Source organism: Astatotilapia calliptera, chromosome 4, assembly GCF_964374335.1.
Source record: "Astatotilapia calliptera chromosome 4, fAstCal68.1, whole genome shotgun sequence".
Classification (NCBI taxonomy): Eukaryota; Metazoa; Chordata; class Actinopteri; order Cichliformes; family Cichlidae; genus Astatotilapia; species Astatotilapia calliptera.
This window is the reverse complement of record NC_137425.1, coordinates 2,727,482-2,740,299: the sequence shown is the minus strand read 5'-3', so window position 1 is coordinate 2,740,299 and position 12,818 is coordinate 2,727,482. Positions and strand designations below refer to the sequence as shown.

At 43.2% G+C, this 12,818-nt stretch overlaps 1 protein-coding gene across 1 annotated transcript in view; it reads left to right on the top strand.

The window, feature by feature from the left end:
* LOC113020221 (C-reactive protein-like) overlaps positions 1 to 12,818 on the top strand; it is a 438,825-nt gene that overhangs the window by 287,243 nt on the left and 138,764 nt on the right. The gene's annotated exons all lie outside the window — the stretch shown is intronic.

The following is a 12,818-nucleotide window of genomic DNA, read 5'->3' as shown; positions in this document are numbered from 1 at the left end:
ATATTTACATGCTTCCAGCTCCCGTTTTTCCTCGATGACAACTCGTACCTTTCCACTCCCCTTTTTCTCCCTCCTCGCGCTCACAGACCCATAACGTGTATGGCAGTCCATTCTCCCTGCAGCACGGACTACACTGCCCATGATGCTACATTCTTGTAGCATTCTGCCTGTTAGCTTAGCACAACAACAACGAAAAGGCGCTCTCTCACCCAGGAAACACACAGTCGCAGAGAGAGAGCGTCGCCCTGTAACCATGGCAACCGTAACGCTGCGGCCTGGAACAACAGAACGTAGCTGTCAAACAAAACCCAAACAGTCCTGACCCGCGACAAAATGAAACAGGAAAGTACTGCAGTGTAATCCATTTATTTCAACAAACTGTATTCTGAATACCACCTTTTTAAACGGTAACTGTAACGGAATACAGTTACTCATATTTTGTATTTTAAATACGTAACGGCGGTACATGTATTCCGTTACTCCCCAACACTGGCCATGCATTCACATGCAAAAATAAAATAAGATTATCTACAACTTCCAGTAAAAGCAAAATTCATTCATTAAAATTAAGACCGACCTTCAGGAAGCAGGAAATGCCAACATCTACATCAGGAAGCTTCATGTGCTGCTATAGCTAAAAGAAAACAGTATCCCCAGTCTCAGTTAGGACACATCTGTGGCTGTTTTAGCTCAACATAGATTTGGAAGTATGAGTTCAGAATCAGGCACTCATCACAGACCGGTCAGCAACCGGCACAAGGCAAAAATGTGTAAAACAAGGCAACTAAAAATGAAATAAATGTAAACTAAACTGGGTCACAAACATAACACAAGGAACTAAGAGACACAGGGTTGACACAGGGGCCAGAAACAGAAAGGAAACAGACTGGGTAGACAAGGAGGAAACTCAGGGAGGCGAACATGGGAACAACTAAGGGACATGGAGGGAACAAAGACATGACTAGGGAACATATAAGTAAACTCAAACCTAAATCATTTTAATAAAGCAAAGAATCATGAATCCCAAACGTAAACTCAAAAAGCTGGGTCACAGACCCACAACCACGACACACACAGTGTCACAGAAGACACTAATTTGTCTGCAGACACACATGAACGAGGCCTTCAGAGTAAAAGCACACCTTACAGCTGCAACCAACACATTTCAGAAGGCACAGCTTTTACTTTGAAGGGGAAAGGTCTCTGTTTCCGCACATTTCCCAGCTACGGCAAAATCACAGCTGTTTTTGGTGCAGCTGTGTACTTGTGACCAGTTTCACCAAGCAACACCAAGCATCCTCGCAGCCGGTGTAGGAATACACTTGGTTTTGTTTTACAACCAATAGTTGCCAGATGTTTGCAAACCCATCTGTGGACCTGTGTGATCGTGACCTCTCAGTCCCACTTTAAGGCGCTTACAGCCTTCGCTGCTTCGTCTTCTTATCTAAAATTGAATTCAAATGTAAACATGAAAACATATCTCAAACTCTCAAACGCTTGTTTGTGTCAAAGCTCAGCACTGAAGCTTGGATGCTGCTTCCGCAAATGATTCCATGATGGAGGACCTGGAGGAAGAATTATTATTTACCTGCAGGTCCGACTGCATATGCATGAACGAAGGATTTGTGCAAGCGGAAACCCTGACGCTGGGATCATCGCAGATGCTCTTCAGCCTCATTTCCAATCCAAGAGGCAATGATGAAAAAACACTAACAGTGATAACTGCTTCTACTACAACATTAGAAAATCCATAAGCCTACTAATGTGGATCACACAGGCTGCATTTACATTTATTCAAGGTTGCTCTCTCCATAATCAGAGCTGTAAACACTCGTAGTGCTAAACAGCGTTCAGCTGGCATGAGCACAGTGAGTGGACAGACTCACAATCTACTGCAAGGGCACAGGGTTAACAAACAGATCCTTCATTACAGCCAAAACAATCTTCTTCTCCTACACAATTAGCGCCAAAGCTCCCAGCGGAGGCTCGACAGCGCTGTGCTGCCGTCTGTCTGCTACCCGCTCCGTCCAGGATGACGAACACTCGTGCACAGTAGTTTCTTCCCTGTGTTTCTGCTGCTGTGTAGCCTCAAAACACCAGGCAGACGCGCTTCCAGAGCCAGCAGCTAACAAACCGAGCTGCTCCCGAGGGCCCGGGGATGCAAACCGTCTCCAAACACGAGGACAGAAACAATAGATTCAGTTTGTCAGAACTTCTCAAAGCACTGGATACCACTTCATCACAGAAAACTTTTCTGTATCAGTCCTATTCTTACATATATATACTGTTTTTAACACACGTTTATGTAGTAATTTATAAACAATAATCTTTATCGTCACTTTAGGTATCTACAGATTTTTTTGTCTTTTCTCATAGATAAATATTTTTTTATGAAAAGAGCAAAACATACAAACAGCTAGACTCCACTGAGAAGAAAAATAATGGAGCAAACCTGCAGATGAAGGGAAGAGATGGTGACAGGACCTTCCTGAAGTCTAGAAGCAGGTTGCAGACTTTGCTTGTAATCACACCGTGAAGGAACAATGATGGAGGGGCTGAAAGGCAGTGTGGCAGAGCACGAAGCATTTACAGAGCAGGAGCTCAGGGCTCATCGGACTGGAGAAGGTGAAGAAAAGGAATGGAGATCATCCTTACTGAAGTTAAGTAGCTTTATTATAACACAAACCTGGAAAGCCCACATTTGGTTAAGGACACTTCTGCTGCTCGGTGTTCAGACTGGGAGGTGAGGGTGAAGGAAGCTGCTGGCTTCCTCGTATCCATCTTCGCTTTTAGCCACACCAATATTGTTTAAACAAAGGAGCAATTTGCACATTATCCTCATGACAACCGAACAGCTCTCGATTCATCGTCGTGTTCAATTTGCACGACTACTTTGAGCCAAGTGGAGACGCCTCTCGACAGCCCGGTCCTCTGGGCAGAGTTTCCTGCATGTGTGATGCTCACATGCCTGCGAGAGAACGGATGAGGAACACAAACAAGACGAGCATTAATGTGCTCATCCATAACGTGCTGGGCAAATATCCCATAATTACTGCACAGACCGGGGTCCAGTCATACATTAGCATTGATCATTACAGCATGAAGCTACCTGGTTGAAGCAGCTGATGATACCAATCACAGCCTTAATGAATCCCACTTAGCACCAGTGGATGTTTGTCCCACAGTGATCGCTCTCCCAGTAAATTAGAGGCTCACATCTGTCACATTCCTGCAGATCAGCAGTTTAACCACCGGGAGCTGTCACGGTTCGATGAGAGGCACCGTGTGTTTCACAGGTTTTCCTTCACTCGGTTTAAACTGAAAGGAAATAATTTGTTTGTCTTTTGTTCTTTTCCCAAATGACTTTGGTCAGTTAGCGGAGCGATGAGCCATTCCAAGCAGCCCTAATGACCGTCCTCCTCCGGCTATTAGCAGAACAATACAGTGGATTTAGAGCTTGTGGTGGGCGAGCAGATGTGGAATAAAATTTCAGGCGTTATTATTATTATTGTTATATGTTTGTAACAACCTGTGCTTTTGGCTCCAAAGGAGAATCACTTCCCAAAGAGTCCGGTGTTTAGAGGCTGCTACAACGACCGCTATGGCTCATTTACTTCATGATAACTGCTTAGAGCAGAATTTGTTTTTATCCATTCACGTTGAATGTCACGTGTGTGCTAACACAGCTGCTAACTGTTTGCTAGGCTTCACCTCTGTGCTGTTGTTGCCTTTTATTACAATTATTATTTTTAAAAATGGTGACAGCTAAAGCAGTAAAATCAAGGCTTCAAATCAAACAGGATTTCACCAATTATTTTTTCTTATACAGTCTGTGGTGCCTCTGATACTTCACCTGCACTGTGTGGATTATTTAAAGTGTAGACTTGAAAAGTTGACTGCCCCCTAGTGTCTAAATGTGCATTACAACAAAGAAAAGAGAGAGTAAATGGCTGTTACAGAGACATCTGTGGTTCACGGTAACACTTTGAATCATTCATATTATTTAGTAGCTTTACTAAAAACAACAACATTTCTCCGTGTGGAGCAAAATTTAAATATCACGCGATCAGTTATTATCTTCACTCCGTGTCACAAATTAAAAAGGACGAGGATCCAAACTCTGAAAGTGTTAACCCAGGTTAAAAACTACAGTGCAAACATGTGAACGAGCCAAAAATCCAAAAACAAGTAAAAGGCTTAATTACCACGACAGCTACAAACAACTGGCATGCAACAAAAACCAACGATAAAACCAGTGATTTCAAAATAAAACTGAAAATTTATTTTATTTTGAAATCATTTGAGTCTCTTTGTGCAACTTTAAAACTTCGGTAAAGCAGACACTATGATATAAAAACTCAGTTCATCCATCAGGTGTCCTTTATTATTTACTATTGTTGCGCTAACATGTTTGAATCAGAATCAGAATACTTTATTGATCCCTAAGGGAAATTATTTTGGTTACAGTGCTCCAGTATAAACAGTAACAAAGACAGAGAATACACTAAGTAAGAAATAGACACAATATGTACATTACTTATATACATATAAGTCACTTATTGATAAATAGCTGAATAAGAGGAGAGCGTGTGCAAAAAGGGTGTAGCTATTGCAGTATACAGTGTGCTAAGTGGATGAGGCAGGAATGATGTCCTGTGACGTTCAGTGGTGCTTTTTGGTAATCTCAGTCTCTCACTGAACGTGCTCCTGTGTCGTGGAGTGGGTGGGAGGCATTATCCAACATTGTCTTTATTTTGGACAACAGCCGCTTCTCCGACACCACCTTAAGGGAGTCCAGCTCCATCCCCACAACATTACTGGCCTTACAGATCAGTTTATGGAGTCTGTTGGCATCTGCGACCCCAGCATGCTCCCCCAGCATGCAACGGCATAGAGGATCGCACTGGCCACAACAGACCCGAAGAAAATCCTGAACATTGTCCAAGGAGTCTAACAGTTTTTGCTGCTGGCCTCACTTTGCAGCCTGCGATCAAATCCTGATTCATTATAGTGAATACATCTGTATAGTGACAGTCCGGTCTTTGTATCTTGTTCTATTAATGACTAACCTCGTATTGTGGATGGATTATCTCAGTTGTTCTGACTGAAGTTTGGTCCGTTTACAGCATCCTGCCATGCGATTGCATTTGTCTCTAACCATCAGGAACCTTCATGTTAACTTTTATCGAGTGGAAAAAAGTTAGTGTTCATCCTCCAGCTTCACTGTTTATATTATGCTAACATAGCTGTTAGCTAGCCACCACGTAGCACATCATTATATACCAGCTAGTCCAACTTCAGTAACCCTTAGTAAAGGGACCTCTGACTAATACGTCGGGTTCGTGTCAGGCTAGTAGCTGAAAACTAGCTTTACTTTGTTGTCTGGGTCAAGTTTGCTAGCGAGAGACAGAGAGAGGCGTTGAAAGGCTGCTCCAACGGAACTTATTGTTTCGGAGGAAAACACGAACACAGTGTACAGTCGAGTCTTAATAGCTTACTTAGAAACTGGGCTTGTCAGGCACTCTTCTTGGCTGCAGTGGTTATTATTATATTTACATGCTTCCAGCTCCCGTTTCTGCTCGATGACAACTTGTAGTTTTCCACTCTCCTTTATCTCCCTCCCTCGCTCACAGACACATAACGGGTATGGCAGTCCATTCTCCCTGCAGCACGGACTACACTGCCCATGATGCTACATTCTTTAGGGCTATGCCTGTAGCATTCTGGCTATTAGCTTAGCACAACAACAACAACAAAAAGGCGGTCTCTCACCCAGGAAACACGCAGAGAGAGAGCGTCACCCTGTAACCATGGCAACCGTACCGCTGGAACAACAGAACATAGCTGTCAAACAAAACCCAAACAGTCCTGACCCCACAATATGAAACAGGAAAGTACCGCCGTGTAATCCATTTATTTCAACAAAGTAACTGTATTCTGAATACCACCTTTTTAAACGGTAACTGTAACAGAATACAGTTACTCATAATTTGTATTTTAAATACGTAACGGCGGTACATGTATTCCGTTACTTCCCAACACTGGTCTTCATTTATGTTGGAAGTGATAGCAGAGCTGTATGTTTGAATTTTTCATAAATCTCTCAGTCAGAACATGCTACATCATGTTCAGGTGGAAATTAGCGAGCTAACTTCCTGCTAGCTTCAGACTCCTAGCTTCATAAATCCTGCATCCAGAAGATGCAGGTAATGATCTCTGTCGGGATTTTTGTTTATGCTCTGACAGTGCTGGGAAAATGTTCCCACACTTCCCGACTAATCTGCCCACCTTCCGGTGCTATTCTCTCCCTTTTTAATTGGTGACCAAAGACGGCGTCCAACACCAATTAGGAGTCAGTATGAACAAGGGGAGTTAAAAAAGCTCAGGTTGAATCCAGAAGTCGTCCAACCTGCAGCTGAGCTCCAACGTTCTCACGGCCATGAAAGGAAAAAGAGTCTCATATATGTCAAGACGCATTAACGGAGATTTAACCACGCTGTTCCCTGCGTCCCTCAGAGGGGGGAGACGATTCGCCCGTGAGAGAAACAAGGTAGCCAGAGGAGAAGGACAAGTGTAAATCTGAGGAGACTTTCAGAGGCAGGAGACAGGGGGACAAATATTGTGTCATGTGTCCGTAAATACCAGCAATAAAACCAGACAAATCCTTTGGACCTTGGAGAGCTTTCATGCAAACAGGCTCCGGCTGGGTAGGGCAGCGCTGTTTATCATGAACTTGTGGATCGTTGCAGTGTGGCAAACTGTTTGGATGGGATATTAAAAGCCATATTTCACTTTCTTCCCCTGGTTTTGGCCACTATCCAGCAGGTGAGGGAGTTCAAGCCTCCCGGTTCACTCATTGATCAACACAAATAAGGCAACGGCACTGCTTTTAAAGGCTCTGATACAGGAAACAAAATTCCTTTCCTGAAATGAGAGTTAATACCTCACATTTCATCATCGTACTTCAAGTTTGCAAGCTGTCAGTCTGATTGTGATTTCAGAGGTGGGCTATGCAGTGGCATAAAGCTACAAATCAGCCTGTAAACGCGATTTATGGTCCAGTGTACTCTTTTATTTGGAGCTGAGGAGCGTCTGATGTGGAAAGCTGAGTCACTGCATCGTAGTACAACGATTGGTAATAAACAGATGAATAAAGCACAGCTGACATTTGTTAATGATAAGTGAGATCTTTAGATTTCTGCACAAGTTCATTGGATCAGCGGGATGTTGGCTGAGGAAGCAGAGCAGGTCGTTAACTAATCGAAAGGTTGGTGGTTCGATCCCTGTTTCAAAGTATCATCGGACATAATAACGAACCTTGAGTTACTCCTGATATGTTCATCGTAGTGTGAATGCGTCTCTCACAGAGGACGAGACGAGGGAAGTAAAACTAAAGCACAGGAAACCAGAAACTATCAAAATAAAAGTGGAACTAACTCAGAGATACAGACTAAGACAAACGAAAAGTTAAACACGGAGACAAGACTGACCTCACAAAAACGACAGAGAAACAACGAAGAGAACTAATGAACTAATGAACTAGAAAAACAAAAATAACAGAACTAGACTAAAAAACAAAAACCCCGAAAAAAATTACAGAACTCAAAAACCCCACAACCCGGGAACTCTGATGGTTTACGTTTCCTAAAAATATGAAAAAAGATTTCATTTCTATCTTGAATATTTAATTTGTTCGCAGATGTCAAACTGTATCTGTTCTTTGAATTCTTGTGTTTTAATAATGATGCAAATAGATTAATACTCACTTTTAATTATTACATAAACTTAGGGTAAAAAACTAGGTTTACAAGAAATCATCAGTTTTATCAAAAGTGGCCAAAAATGGAAAGTTGTCATCAGAGTGGGCGGAGCAATCCAAATATCGGTAGTATTATTGCTAATGCTGACTGATACTAGCGCAATAGGATCGCTATATGTTTTATCTTCTAAGTTTACTATGCAGATCGGTGATTCTGATACCTCAGCTGCTTGTGTTAGCTGTCAGGTCTCTTTCACGTACAGCCTACAGCACATTCAAACAGCAGACAGATTCATTTACAGTCCAGGTCTCCAGAAATAAACTATTTCAGAAGACATGAAAATCTGACGTTCTGTTGTGTTAACTAATTATTGTGGAAAGTAGAAATCACAGTGGTGGTGATGATGATTGGTCGGTGCTGGTATCAGCAGTAATGGCGCTGTGCTCACTTGGTATCAGATCGATAACTACAGGCCTCCACAGGGGTGTGTGTCTGTACTGAGCAGAGGCTCAGAAACTATTCAACAAACTAAGCTTTGAGAGATTTTTGCAGACAGTGAAGTTAACGTAAGAAACTTTGGAAATATTTGAAAGCCTGGATCTTCTTGTTTGCGTCATTGTTTAGCAGCCAAAGTTCTCGGTCGGCATCTTCGGCTGACTTTTCCTCATTTGTTCAATAGACCAGCAAAAAATAAAAATGGTGTAAATAGGCGTGACCTTTACCCTTTCTTCTTTTTAAAGATGCTTTTGTTTTATACCTCTCTGAATCTAAATATCATAATCACAGAGCTGACCATTGGGTTAATTCTCACACTCGTCAGCGTATCCTGATTAAACATCCTCGCTGACAAGTCATTTGGGTGAGAACAAAATTGGAGGCTGAGGCTGGCATTAGCGGACCGAAGTCTTAGAGAGATGATGGCGGGGCGGGATGGGTGAGATGAGAAACAAAGCACCTGGAGACTAATTAGATATGACATCCAAAGCCTGCTATCAATTTGTACCCTGCGCACACGAGCCCGGCCAGGACCGACCTCGACCAAGGGCGAGGCGGCGAGGTGAGAAAAGGAGAAGGAAGAAAAGCTCATTGAAGTGTAGAAGAGGAGGGACATTAATTACAGAGCAGCTCTACTCGGCTTTTTATGGGAAGTTAACTCTCCAAACTGAGGCAAAGCATGTTCAACATGGACTTTGAAAATAACAAAAGTAGTGCTGACATTATTAATTGATTAATCAGCAAGTCTGAGAGCTGATCGATCATCTTTTCAAACACTATTTGATCTGTGCCTAAATGTTTAGATTATCAAAAAATGTATACTCTTGTGTTTCGCATTTTGATTGTGTCATTAATCAGCCGTTTTTCAGCAGATCATTAACATTTTGTCTCCTTCTTCTTCTGTGGTGTCTGATACCCACAGGGGGCAAATTAAAGGCCTGAGGTCGTTCGCTGTGGGAGCTGCTGCTGTTGTCCTGGCACACTCTGTCTTTGTCTTCAGGAGGAAGTGTGTGCTTTGCAGCCCAGTTCAAATGTAAAGGCACTACTTTTCACTTTTTAGCCAAATCTCAGCGTTGTTCGGACACGAGGCGAAGTCATCTCTAAGTTTCTGTCTCAACTTTTATCTGAAAACTTTAAATCTGTTTAAATCGAGAATAAAAAGTAGACCAACGATTTACAGCACCTGTCACACCACTCCTCTGAATTCCTCTGTTCACATTAATAAAATTGTGCATTCGGCTGAAAATGAGGCATATTATATATTTCTAAAGTGCTGACAATTTCATCCACACTTTTGTGACTTCAGGACTTGAAGATTGTAACTCATCCCTGAACATCGGCCTGACTCACCTGCAGATGCTTCAAACCTCTGCAGACTTTCTAACAAGGACGAAGTGCAGCACTTCACTCCAGTGCTGAGCCTCTCTCCGCTGGCAGCGAGTACGACCCAGAATTCAACATCAAATTTTGCTTTTTACTTATCAGTTTCTAAACTGTGGCGCTCCCGTCTGTATTTCACATTTTTGTCTGTATATTATCTAAAATCTCTTATTCTGGCTAACCACCAGCTACTGATGTGCCTGGAGCTGTGCTGAAGAAGACACGCTGAACACTTTCCAAACTTTCCCAAGACACCAATTTTATCTTCACCCATGAGCTGGCACTTGCCTTCATTTCATTACCAGGGGATCGGTGTTGGCTTAATAACATCAGGCCTGAAATGTGCCCCTTTAACCCAAATCAAGGCAGCGCTGGGGCACGATACAGTCCATCTACTTTCCTAACAACATTTGGGATGGCATTCTCAGGAGGCTCCACTTATCTTCTGCGTGTGCATATCAGTCATTAGTTCAGCCTAAAATAGTCTGCAGGGGCCACATTAAAGAGAAATCGTTGGAAATGTAGCCTGAAGTTAACCTCAGGGAGTGAAAAGTCTCTGCAGAATCAGAGCGGCTGTTCCTCAACTGTTAGAGGTAGCTGGAGTCACGCTACCCATAACGCACCACATCTCATGGTTGAATAATGGTCCCGGATGTTTGTACACACAGTGAGGTGCGTTTTTTGTAATGGCCAGCAGGGGGCGACTCCCCTGACAGGTAAAAGAATTCCTAATTGTCGGCAGGACGATCAGAAAATGAGCCCACTTCTCGTTTAGTTAAAGACGTGATTAAACACACTCCTTGTCTTGAAATGTTCAATTATGGTCTCATGAAGAGCAAAGTAAAAGTCAGATTCAGTTTACTGTTATTGCAATGAAGGCAGCAAAACAACAGAATCACTGTGGGACCCACTGACGTGCAAAACTTAAAAATTAGTACAAAACGCAAATCATTTATATGATTGCACATAAAAATAAATATGTACAAAGATAAGAAAACTATAAAACACAGTTTAGACGTGCAGTTAATGATCATATCATTAAAGTTTTGCGAGATCCCGAGTTTGTTTTGCGAGATCTCGCAAAAGTCCGTCTTAATTTTTTTTTCTCCCATGTCCCCTGCGGGGCTCCGTACAATCTCCCTTTGAAAGGGTTTTTTTTGATGAGCAGGTCTGCAACTCCCAGTAAGTTTCCATCTTCAAAGCAACTCTAAATAAGGACAAGATAAAAAGATAATAATATAATAGATAATAAATAAATACTTTTCTGTAGCGTAATTTTATTGTTTGTCTGTTACTTTTTCACTGTAGTGTAGTATGCATGGCTGTGGGGGAAGTCTTTATCAGCAGCCAAAGGTCTAAAATGTTAAAAGTCCAAAATCTATGCCCTCCTGCATGTTTTCTAAAATCCAGTATTCCAGGTTGGAGTCTTTGCTGGGCCGGTTCTGCCCCCACGGGCCTTATGTTTGACACCCATGACCTGGAGGTTGAGTGTCTTGCACAGTCAAACTCTGGGCGACGGGCTAATTACTGCACCAGGTCACCAAATGCTAAAAAATTCAATGCATTTACCTGTTTATACTCTAGTGACTCTCAGCATCAGGTGCTTCCATAGACAGTGAGTCAAAGTCCAGACACCTCTGTGTGATTCCTGTGACGCCTCTGGGATGAGATCATGTCACAAAGCATGCACACTGGACACAGCAGATATCAAAGTTTGCATTAATAAATATTCAGAAGTAAAACAGAGCAGCAGAGAGGCACACGGACGTGAGTCCCTGCTCCTCCAGTGTTTCCTGTCACATCACGGAGTGTGATGGAGCTAAACTGTGGAATTTCTCTAGTGACTGCGGCGCTAACCCAGAGAAACACGCTCATTCCCAACAAACCCAAATCAGAATGTGCGCACACGTGCACTTCTGGCCACAATTCAGGATGCAGCGGCGACAGATGGCTCCAGATGAAGGCGGCTGGGCAGGGTACAGTATGTCATCAATTCATTTGGACTGTGTCCTGAATCCCAAATGATGCTCCTGTACAATTTCAAAGACGCAGCAACAGATTGGAGCTGTGAGGGAGGAAAAAAGAGTTTAATTGGGAGCGCTAACATGCAAATTCCTTGTAGCATCAAAGGCAGCCGCAGTTATTACAAACCTGTCTTTTCAGAGAATCTGTCAGGTATTACTGAGCGAATCAATCCAGACTTTGAGGAAGAAGTTCAATCTGACCCTGCAGCCAGAGGCGCAGCGATGATCTGTGAATAGACGCTTTTAACCTAACTGAACTTCATGACGACCAAATGAAAAGGTAATCAGCAGACACACAGAGTTTGTCTCCACTACGCTCTGCTGTCCTTGTGAGTTTTGTGATTAAGATTGCGAATCAGTCCGTGCCCTGTCAGCCGAGGCAGACGCGACCCGAGGCCATGGATTTGCAGCGTGGAGCAGATCGGTCACCGGGGGACTGCTGGAAAGTCTAAACTTGTACGACCGATACGCCACAGAACATCTTAATCTTCTCTGAGAGCGGCGAGACGCCGGCATAAGCTGCATGATCTCGGGAATCTTCTCGGCTCAGTCGAGCATCCGGGCACACTCATGCATAAATCCACGTCTTAATACACAAACAAACTGTCTGAGGGAGCTTGATGCTGCTGGGTAAACTGGGTCACTGCACCAGTGGAACTACGACGACATGAGGTGAAGAACAGCAAAGCATGAATGAAGATTTGAGACAGCCGATGGCCCGGCTTTCGGGACAACGAATCAGGGCGTGTTTATGAAAAAGCAGGGGGGTTACAGAGTAGGCGTGGCCAAGAACACGCCACAGTTCAGATCGCCTCTGCTGAAAACTGCTCGGCTGTAGCTGCGACATCCTCTCTCACCACCACATGATCCTCGAAAAGAACTTTTATGTTTACGGTTGATGACTGACAGGCTGTCAACAGCAGACGTGCTGCCTGGAAAAGCCCGAGAAGATAAAACTGATATCAGAGAATATCAGACGACCCTTTTTTGAGCAAGCACTTGGTGAAGGTGGGAAGGAAAAACCTCCCTTTTAACAGGAAGAAACATTTGGTAGAACCAGGCTCAGGGAGGGGCGGGGCCATCTGCTGTGACCCAGCTTTAGTCTGTTTCTGCCACTTTTTAGTTTTATTTATTGTCTATTTTATTTCTGTGTTTCATA